The sequence below is a fragment of the Aotus nancymaae genome, unplaced genomic scaffold (genome assembly GCF_030222135.1).
Source record: "Aotus nancymaae isolate 86718 unplaced genomic scaffold, 86718_ANA_hifiasm-v0.15.2.pri h1tg000018l, whole genome shotgun sequence".
Taxonomy (NCBI): Eukaryota; Metazoa; Chordata; class Mammalia; order Primates; family Aotidae; genus Aotus; species Aotus nancymaae.
This window is the reverse complement of record NW_026988430.1, coordinates 15756246-15767454: the sequence shown is the minus strand read 5'-3', so window position 1 is coordinate 15767454 and position 11209 is coordinate 15756246.

The following is an 11209-nucleotide window of genomic DNA, read 5'->3' as shown; positions in this document are numbered from 1 at the left end:
CAAAGTGCTGGGATTACAGGTGTGAGCCACTGCTCCCAGCCCACCAATTGACTTTGTAAATAATTGTTGATATTATGAACTATTCATACATACTGAAGAACATATATAGAATATACGTGTGGTTTAAATCATAACATAAACACGTGGTACCCTCCAGCTAGTTTAAGAAACACCCAGCAAAGGTATTTGCCCTTAAAGATTCCTGTGTGCCCCTTCCTGCTATCCCTTCCAAGTTTTTCTCCCCTTAGAGCTGAGGTCTTTCAGAATGTAGAGGGACCTCGTACATTTCACACTGGGACCTACAGAGGCTACCTGACTCTCCAAGGTGACCCAGAGACATGGAATGGTACCTGGTTCTACTAATTCCAGCTCCAGTGAGTTTTTCACTACATCAAATTTTTGACATTTATTTTGGACAAGGAACATCTTTCAAGTCAAAATAGGCACCAAATGGTCCAGGTGCAGTGGCTCACGACTGTAATCCTGCACTTTGGGAGGCTGAGGCGGGTGGATCACCCGAGGTTAGGAGTTCGAGACCAGCCAGGCCAACATGGTGAAACATTGTCTCTACTTAAAATACAAAAATTAGCCGAGAATGGTGGTGGGCACCTGTAATCCCAGCTACTCAGGAGGCTGAGGCAGGAGAATTGCTTGAACCTGGGAGGCAGAGGTTACACTGAGCCAACATCGTGCCACTGCACTGCTGGCAACAGAGTGAGACTCCGTCTCAAAAAAAAAAAAAAAAAAGTACCTAATGATTATTATCTATAAACATCCTCTATTCCTCTTCAGCTCATATAAATATTTCTTTTTTCTAGATCCTCAAAGGAGCAAAGACTCAAGATTTCTGTCTCATTGCATAATGAAGAAAGTGAGAGAATGGAAGTGATTTATAAATACTAGATACTATGACCCTGTGGCTATAAAATAGTGACACATTCTGACAAAGTGCTACTTAGAATCCTCTACAATCTGGTGGTACTTGGAGGTCTGTGGGCCAGCAGCATCAGCACTAGCTGGGAGCATATTAGAAATGAAGAATCTTTGGCCATGCCGCAGGCACTGAATCAGAATCTGCATTTATTTATTTATTTATTTATTTTTGAGACGGAGTTTCGCTCTTGTTACCCAGGCTGGAGTGCAATGGCGCAATCTCGGCTCACCGCAACCTCCGCCTCCTGGGTTCAGGCAATTCTTCTGCCTCAGCCTCCTGAGTAGCTGGGATTACAGGCATGCGCCACCATGCCCAGCTGATTTTTTGTATTTTTAATAGAGACGGGGTTTCACCATGTTGACCAGGATGGTCTCGATCTCTTGACCTCGTGATCCACCCGCCTCGGCCTCCCAAAGTGCTGGGATTACAGGAGAATCTGCATTTAACAAGATCCCCAGGTGATTCATATCACGATATAGCATGCTTCCTAGTCCGATGTCCAAGATACATAGTTAGATGTTTGCTTAAATTGACATTTAAGGCAGAGAAAATCATTTTCAAAACCCTAGGAATTTCTCATAAGAAAATAAGAATAGTGTTTCCTAGAACGGTTTTTATCTCCTAACTTATTATTTCTTATATACAGCACTATTAATGCATCCCTTTAAGTGAGTAGTCAGCTGTGATATCTTTATCACTTAGACATTTGATGCTGTCCTAAGGTAAATACTGTGAAAAACAACAACGACGACAGTCTTATCTCTTACTTCTGCTGGTCTGGCGGTGGGATCAGTAGCATGTGAAGTCTCAGACTGCATTAAATGAGCTCATGTCGGCTTCATCCGGTATCATTGTTGGTGACAGTTTTGAGGACATAGTGATAAAATAAGGAAATCTATTGAATCAGCAGTGCAAGCCTGAAAAGGGAAATGCAGAAAGTGTGACAGAAAGTATGAATCCCTAAAGTTAATTCCTATGTATGTGTTTTTGGATTGCCATTCATATGTCAAACCCTGAACTATAAATTGTGACTTATATGGATAATGACCTGTCAGCAGATTGACTAGAAGTAACAATTGATATATATTTCAATATATTTTAAATACATTTTGAACAAGATGCTGTAGCAGAGTAAACAAAGTAACTTTGATCTTCCTCTTCAGGGCTTCTCAACCTTGGTACTATTGACAAGTTGTTGTAGGGGGCGGACCTGTGCATTGTAGGATGTTGGTAGCATCTCTGCCCTTTCCTCTCAGTGGCACCCCCCTCCCCTGAGATGTGACAATCAAAAATATCTCCAGACATTGCAAAATGTCTCCCGAAGGGGTGGGGGTGATGGTGGAATTGCTCCCAGGTTGAGAATTTCTGCCCTGTGCAGTGCCCATCATGGCCCCTGCCTTCCATGCTGGCAGTACAGCCACTCTTCCTGGTGACCCAACAGCAAACACCGATGTCATTGTCCTCCTTTCCAGAGCTCTGTGCTTTGAGGGTGGGGTATGCTCTACCCATGTCCCTTCACCCTCATCATGCTTATCATCCACCTTTCTTAATCGTAGCCTTCATCATTTATGTGAAAGTGGGGACAAATGATATCTTTCAAATGACTGGCATATAGTCTGAAGATTTCATATTTGTGAATTCATCTAGTTGTCAGAATTTATTCATAATCTCCAAATTGATACTCATAAACTGTGATCATCTGAGGCCGTGTGCAAGATGGAGAAAAATTTGAGTGAACAAACCTGCATGTTCTCAGCTTAGGTCAAGCAAGATGGCATTTGGCCTTCTTATTTTGGCTCTCATGGTATAAACAAGTGTCCTTTTGTGGTCTATTTAGTACTAATTTTTTTTTCTGCAGTTTTGTGCATTTTATTGGTGACTTACAAGTAGCTCCCAAGTGTAGTGCTGAAGCTCTGCCCAGTGTCCCTAAGTGCAAGAAGGCTGTGATGTGTCTTGTGAAGAAAATACATATATTAGACGAGCTTTGTTTGGGCATGTGTTACAGTGCTGTTGGCCATGAGTTCGGTGTTAATAAATAAACAATATATAACTCTCTTTAAATAGAAACACACATGAAACAAAGTTATGTATTGGTCAGGTGGTGAAAATGTGACCAGAGGCTTACAGGAACCGAACCCTGTATTTCCCCTAGGAGGAATGGTTCTGTATTCACTAATTCAGTGTCCACAGTAACTTTATAGCTACTGCAAACAGTGAGAATTGACTGTATTAATGTGGAAAGCCCACCTGAAGGATGTATAAAAAGCTGGTAACACCAGTGACTCCAAAGAACAGAATTAGGTGGCTGAGGGACAGGGGTGGGAGGGCACTCTTTACTATAATTCCTTTTTTGTTTTGGGCTACACAATTGTACTCATCAAAAAATTAAACTTTAAAAAAATGCAAATAATAAAATGAAAGCAATTTAATCATGTTTATTTTCAATCTCAGGAAAACAAAGTTACTCCTATCAAAAATCCAATGTATCAAATGACACCCCAATGCCCTCCCTGGTCTTCAAGGCCTCCGCAAGCTGTTCTCATGCTCTGTCTTCTCGGCTGTGCTTTTCACCATCCCCTTCATCAATGTATCTGGTTATCCCTCTGGATTACCCCTCGCCCTGCAAAGTACTCAGTACTTCAGTTACTTTGCTGTTGATTACTCCACATTTCTCAACAGAGACTTTTCTTCTCTCTACTTAGCAACATTCTGCTTTTTCTTCAAAGCCTTTAAATATTTTCCTGACCATCCCGCTCTAAGGGACCTTTCTCTTTCGCTTGCTGGAACTCATTTGAGTTTGTTATAACTTACCATTGTAGTTGCCTGATTTTCGTCGATTGTCTTTATGTTTCAAGTCTACCTAAATTCATTACAAGTTATTGAGGATGGGATTGGTATCTTTCTTGGAACTCCTTCAGAGCCATGCATGTGATAGAAACTCAATAATATTGATTAATTATCCTTTATCATTCCATAACAAAAATATTTTTATTACAGCCTTTTTTTTTTTTTTTTTTGAGCTGGAGTCTCACTCTGTCGCCCAGGCTGGAGTGCGATGGCACAATCTCGGTTCACTGCAACCTCCACCTCCCAGGTTCAAGCAATTCTCCTGCCTCAGCCTCCTGAGCAGCTGGGACTACAGGCGCACGCCACCACACCCAGCTAATATTTTGTATTTTTAGTAGAGATGGAGTTTCACCATATTGGCCAGGCTGGTCTTGAACTCCTGACCTCGTGATCCACCCGCCTCAGCCTCCCAAAGTGCTGGGATTACAGAGGTGAGCCACCGCACGCAGCCTACAGCCTGTCTTTCTATTTCTGTCCAATTAGGTAAAAGTGAAGCTGCCTAGGTAATTAAATTTTAAGAGTAGTATGAAGATTTTGGTTGGAGACCTGAAAAAGACTTGCAATTGCTCTTCAAAATGGGCAAAAGTAGAGTTGTGACATTTGTGAGGAGGTGATCCAGAAGCCAGATTTTTATCTCAAACGAGTCACAAAGTGGGAAGGGATCCAAGTGTGGATTTGTTGGATTCCTGCTGAGCTACACACTGTCTGTCTGTCTGTCTGTGGCACCTAATACATCTCATTTTATTTATATGAGCCTATCAGGTAGCTTTAATGAATTCCATTTTGTAGATGAACAAATGAAAGCTTAATCACTAGCATACGTGTTATGCAGCTGGTAATTGCAGAATTGGAATAAGAGGCAGGGTCTAAAAGCCTACCATATTGGGTTGTCCCCAAACAGAATACACAATAAACATTTTGAACAAATATAAGGTTTTTTGCTGTAAATTCACAGGACTGTGCCTCTGTGTAAAACACAGGGCAAGAATGTTTTGAGATGGCCCCCACCAAGCATTGTACAACTATGATATGCTGCAAGGGAGGAGGAAATAGAACGAAGGACTTTGCCCTCCTTTAAGGCAACTAGTATCAGCTGGCAATGGTTCTCCGTCCTTGCCGAACATCGGTTCCACCTGGGAGCTTAAAAAACTACGGATGGGAAGGGCATTGGGCATAATTAGTTTTGGGTGGGACTCAGGCACCAGTACCATTATAAAGCTTTCCAGGTGGTTCTAATGTGCAACCAGGGTTGAGAACCACTGAGCTAAAACCGTGGAGAGGTAGATGCATGCGGTGGTTTCTCTAGTTCAGTGGGTTTTAAGTCTGGTTCTTGGACTACCAACATTAGTATCACTTGGGAACATAATAGAAATGAAAACTCGTGGACCTCACCCAAAACTCACTGAATCAGAAACCCAGAAGGTGGGGCCCGGAAACTGTGTCTTAAACTTTCTGGTTGATTTTGATGCATGGTGAGGTGTGAGAAGAACTGTTCTCAGAACAGGCAATTCACTGAAAAGGAAATACAAGTAGCCAATAAACATATGCAAAGATGTTCAACCACTTTTAGGAAAATACAATGGAAAGTAACAATGAGGGCCAGGACAGTGGTTCACACCTGTAATCCCAGCATTTTGGGAGGCTGAGGCAGGCGGATCACCTGAGGTGAGGAGTTCAAGACCAGCCTGGCCAACATGGTGAAATCCCGGCTCTACTAAAAATGCAAAAATTAGCCAGGCGTGGTGGCGCATGCCTGTAATCCCAGCTACTTAGGAGGGTGAGGCAGGAGAATCACTTGAACCCGGGAGGTGGAGGTTGCAGTGAGCTGAGATCATGCCACTGCACTCCAGCCTGGGCGACAGAGTGAGACTCAGTCTCAAAAAAAAAAAAAGTAACAATGAGATACACTTTTAAATATTTCAGATTGGCAAAAATTAAAATGATTAATAATATCCAGTGTGACAGTAGGAGACAGGAAAATATTTTGTATACAACTAGTGGAGGGGTAAACCACCTTATAGAGAGCTTGTCAGTTGATTGCAGATTATAAATGTGCACATCCCAGGACCAAGCAATTCCCCGTCTTGGCCTCTCTGCTGAAGAAACACTTGTACTGCCCATAATCTCAAGACTTTGGGAGGCCAAGGCAGGCAGATCACTTGAGGTCGGGAGTTCCAGACCAGCCTGTCCAACATGATGAAACCCCCACTCTACCAAAAAAATACAAAAATTAGCCAGGTGTGGCTGTGCACACCTGTAGTTCCAGCTATTTGGGAGGCTGAGGTGGGAGAATTGCTTGAACCTGGCAGGCAGAGGTTGCAGTGAGCTGAGACTGTGCCACTGCACTCCAACCTAGGCCATAGAGTGAGACACTACCTCAAAAAAAACACATACATATATACATACACTTGTACTAGTGCATAAAATGATGAATAAAAGATCCTCACATGCATCATGCTCATCATGCTGTTGTTTGTAATGGGAGGAAACTGGGAACAGCCTAAGTGTCATCCGTAGAGGAATGCCTGTGTACCCTGAGCCCAGCTTTACTATGGAGTACTAGGCAGCAAGGACAAGGATGAGGTGGCTCTCCATGTACACATGTGGAACTGTCCCCAAGACATTGTGCAATGCAAAGGCAAGTTGCACACACACGGATCAAATATGGTATGTGGTCTATGTAAAATGTGCTGGGGAAGACAGATCTGGAATGGAGGTGTGGACAAAGAGACTTCAGCCTTATCTATAATTTTTAAATTTCTGCTAAGATTCAGTATCCAAGTATTTTTTGAGCAATAAAAAATAATTTTGGGGAGTGAAAAAAAAATCTGTGGAAATAATGTACTAGATTGATGGTATATTATGATACACTTAATCATTTTTGGTCATGAACCTCTGAGAATCTGACAAAAGTTTCCCCTCCCCCACAAAGGAATGAACATTTTTGTTCAATTCGAGGGAATTTCTAGATATCCTTAATCCCACTCATAGACCCCTTAGGGCTTCCTGACCCCAGGTTGAGAACTTCTGGGCTGCCCAGTCTTTAAGGGTTCTAAGTAGTTTTGCTCTCCTGCCCTGGGGTCCATGACCCCTTCTTTGTCGTACGTGTCTCAGAGGAGTCATAATGTCTGACAGCTATTTTTATGAGCGCCAGCAGCTCTTCTGCAGATTAAATTTCACCAGAAGGTAGATTTTCGCTGACATCTTAATACTTGGAAAGGAGCAGATGATCCTTGAGGAGTGAGTGAATGTAGCATATGGTTTGCTGAGCTGCAAACAGAAGCTGATCTGTCAAGGAAGCTTCAGGCATTACACATGTGCTCCTAGGCATCATCAGGTGCTTTTTTTAAGTTCTGCAGTGTCATTCTCTCTTCACATGCACACAGACCCTTTTCAGTGTTTTCCACTTGGCTGTAAAGACAGATACATAGATATAGATATTAAAAGAAGAAGAAAATGGCAAGAAAAGATTATCTTTCCACTGCTAGATTTTTAATCGATATTCTGTTCTTCCAATGTGGTTGCAGCATGAAGGTTTTTATTTGCCTTATTTAAGGCTACTTTAAATTGTCTTAAATGGCAAAACCAGTTCTCATAAAAGGGAAGCTCCTTGGTAACCTACTTTTTATTAAGTCCCAGAGCTGCCAATAGATTTATGGTTCTTGGGTAGTAAGTCTGATTAAATGTGATGTACCTGCCTTTTCCATGGACGCCTTGCACACAAGCCTCCCAGGGAAGCACTGTCAACCTCTTCTCTCTGGGTCCACCCAGGTGCTCATTGATGCTCACCCTATAGCAGGTTTGAGAGAGCTCTGGACAAGTTGATGACAGGTGGATTTATTTCTCCTTTCTCTAGCCTCCCATGGATGTACTTCATTCTAAGTAGGAAAAGAAGGTCTAAGTATTATATGGTGTTATCTAAGAAATTCGGATGGATATTCCTTTTAAAAAAAACTATGGATTTTATTCAGTAGGGATGCAATTGGATATTCTTGAGTCCTTTCCCATCTGGAATAATAATTTCTGCAACTGGCACTGAAGCCTGCCCCTTCATGGGCTGGTCCAACCTCTTTTTGCAGGTTCATGTCTCACTGCTTTCTCCCATGAACTCTTGCCCCCAGCCACATTGGTGTGCTTTTCCTTATTAAAATCCCTTTCTTCTTCTGAGTCTTTACTCATGCTCTGCTAACTTGCCCTCATGTGGTGCCTACCATGTTCATTTATTTTCTTCATCATCATCCAGATCCAAATCTAGGTTTTTCAGAAATCTAGATTTTCATTTGCCGATCAACCCCATCAACAGTGCTGAGTCCCCTTTGCATGCCTGCAAAAACTTGTCTCTTCTGTTCATAAGATTCTTCTCTATGAAAGGTAGTATTGTACCTGCCCTCAGTAGATGTATGTTGAGCACTTACTATATTCGAGGCACTCTTCAAGTTCTGGGGATATAAACAAGTTTTGTTCTCATGGAGCTTATCTTCAAACACGTGAGGCAGGATAAATACTATACACAATAAGTTTAATGATTCCAAAGAGTGAAGAAAATGAAGCAAAGTGATGAGATAAAGTGACTAAGGAGGAGAGAGGCTGCTCAGTGAAGATCTTTTGAGGAGAACACATTCGACTTGAAATCTATATGATAGAAGACGCCAGTGAGGGGGAAGAGCATTCCAGGCAGAGGGAAGAGCAAGTGCAAAGGCCCTGGGGCAGGAAGGAGCTTGGATTGTGGGTGATCGTAGGTTTCCTAGAAGGCAAAAGATTTTTTTAAAGATGTCTGTATTCCTCCTACATCATCTTTCACATACTAAAGCAATCAGCTGCAAGACTCTTAGCTCCAGAAGGGTAGATTTCATGCCTATCTTCCTTCCATGACCAGCACAGTAATTGGCACATACAGGCACTCAAATTGATGAATGCGTGGATGGATTTTCATTGAGTAACTGAATGCTTTATCTCTGATCTGACAGCCATTTTGCAGCAGAACCAGAATGGACAAGATAACCCCATCATCTCCTAGATGTTAGTCTGTGCTGAGCCCGCTTCTCTCAAATCTCTGTCTCTATGGTTTAGTGTCACCATTCATTGAATGAAGTAAGAACAGGGCACTTCCTTTCTGGAGGAACATTGTACAGTTAAGTGCAATCGCATATAGGAAATGTCTGGAACTTTTGGAAGCAGCTCAGTAAATTCAGATAATTCCTACAGCATGGCTCAGCAGGCAGGAAGCCAGAAGTCATTGTATATTACACTTTACCCATGCAACAGTGGGAATGCAGTGTGACCAGTCCCTGCCCTCGCCACTGTGGTTTTTCCAAAGCCAGCACCTCTTCTAAGCTTTTGGAATGTAGATAAAGCATTCCATCATGTTAGCGGGGCACTCTTTTACCTCCCCTGCTGCTGAGTTTATTGTTGTACTAATTCCAGGGCTCCCATCTGGCTCTTCTCTTGCATTCTCTCATGGAGAAGCCCGTGTTACACTCATTCAAAGTAATCCCTACTGGCACGGTGTTTTTAGCGTATGGAAGAGACAGTTCATTCATAGAAGCAATAATGTGGTAAGATCACTTTTCAAGAGCATCAGGTTTAATAAAGAATAGAATCAAAAGATTTCTTAAAAGTCAGGAACCTCCACAAAACCTCCCCACCCCCTCAAAACAACAACCGTGATAGTTGAAACTGCAGGCCTACTTTGGTTTTCAGTGGCAATGAAAGAAGCTTAAAACTATCGTAGGCCAAGTGTAGTGTCTCACACCTGTAGTCCCAGCACTTTGGGAGGCCAAGGCGGGGGATGGATCACCTGAGGTCAGGAGTTCGAGACCAGCCTGGTCAACATGGTGAAACCCTCTCTCTACTAAAAATACAAAAATTAGCTGGGTGTGGTGGCAGGAGCCGCTAATCCTAGCTACTTGAGAGGCTGAGGCAGGAGAATCGCTTCAACCAAAGAGGCAGAGGTTGCAGTGAGCCGAGATCACGCCATTGCAGTCCAGCCTGGGTGACAGAGCAAAACTCCATCTAAAAAAAAAAACACTAAACTACTGTGTACATTTTTGAAATGTTTAATCTCTTCTTTCAGTGTTATGGCAGTGGATTAGAATATGGAATTATAAAATAGTAAAGATAGGGACCACTTTGTTCAAATAGAGAATCCGAGGCCCATATGGATAAAGCACTATGATGCTCTCCTTCCAACAAAACCAAGACAAACCAGTTCACCCTATGAAGAGGTCAAATTTTCCCTAAACAGCAAAAAGTAGACGCTTTACAAGTGATATTTCCTAAAAAGGATTCTCATTGTCAGCACTCTGCTGCTGTTAGCACTGCTGATGGCAGGAGGAGCTAAAACCACGTGCAGAGAACTTCCCTTTGTGAACAGCCAGTCAAGGAACCCAGGAGCCACCCGAAGTTCAGAGCTAAGCTTTATTTTTGCCCAACAGCGTTAATTAACACAACCTTGTTGTTTTTACCAATCGACTTTAAGTGTCCGGTCCATCCATGACCTGGAAGTGGCCAGAGTTTCATATTGTGTGTACAGTAAGATATAACTGACGAAAGTGGGAAGAAGAGTTGGGATGAAATGGTAGGGTCCACACCTTCTGGCTTATCCCCTTTTACCACCTCACAATTACTATCTTAGCAGGCAATGCTTGAGATAGAGTTTGAGATTAGAGAGATACATGTTAGTGATGGACCTAATCCTTTGACACACCTGTTTGCCAGTTGAGTTGGAGTCCAGTTTGGTGACTAAATTCCCCAAATATTTCCTGCTTCACAAGTCACATCCCCAAAACACTGGCCAGTCAATAACATCAGAGGGTCTCTTACACCCCAGGGCCCGTGATCCAGGTGCCTTCTATGCCAGGCAACCAATGGACTGTCCCGCACACAGTCTATGGTTTCTCTGGCTGGTGTAGAACCCAGTCTGGAATGCGCTGGAAAGTCTCTCGTAGCCACATGGGGGCACATTAGGAAGGAGTATTATTTGCCAAGCAGTTAAAATATAACACATTGCTATTCGGTTTCTACTAATTTCCAGAATAAGCAATATCCTGTCTTTTGCACGTGGTCCCAAAAAGAAATATTTGACTATTGGAAGTCAATAAATGGGGAAAGTGTCTCCTTAAATCCTTCTAAATAAAAATCTTCCTATTGAGCCCTACATGTCATCATAGCCGGTTTTCAGGACAAACCTTCCATCTTGGACCACATAAAAATTCACAATCGGGAGGTTCCAATCTAAGGCTAAAGGTTTGCTCAACAGACTGACACTGGTTTTAATTTAGCTTTCCCCCTTAATTCTTTCGTGCTTTGGGTAGTGTGACTCTGAGCCAATTACCGTGAGCCGTAGAGTCTGCAAATGCAAACTAAATCCTATGCTAGCCTTCATCTCCAATGTCCTCATTATATTTCCTAATTAAAGCTCATTTTATG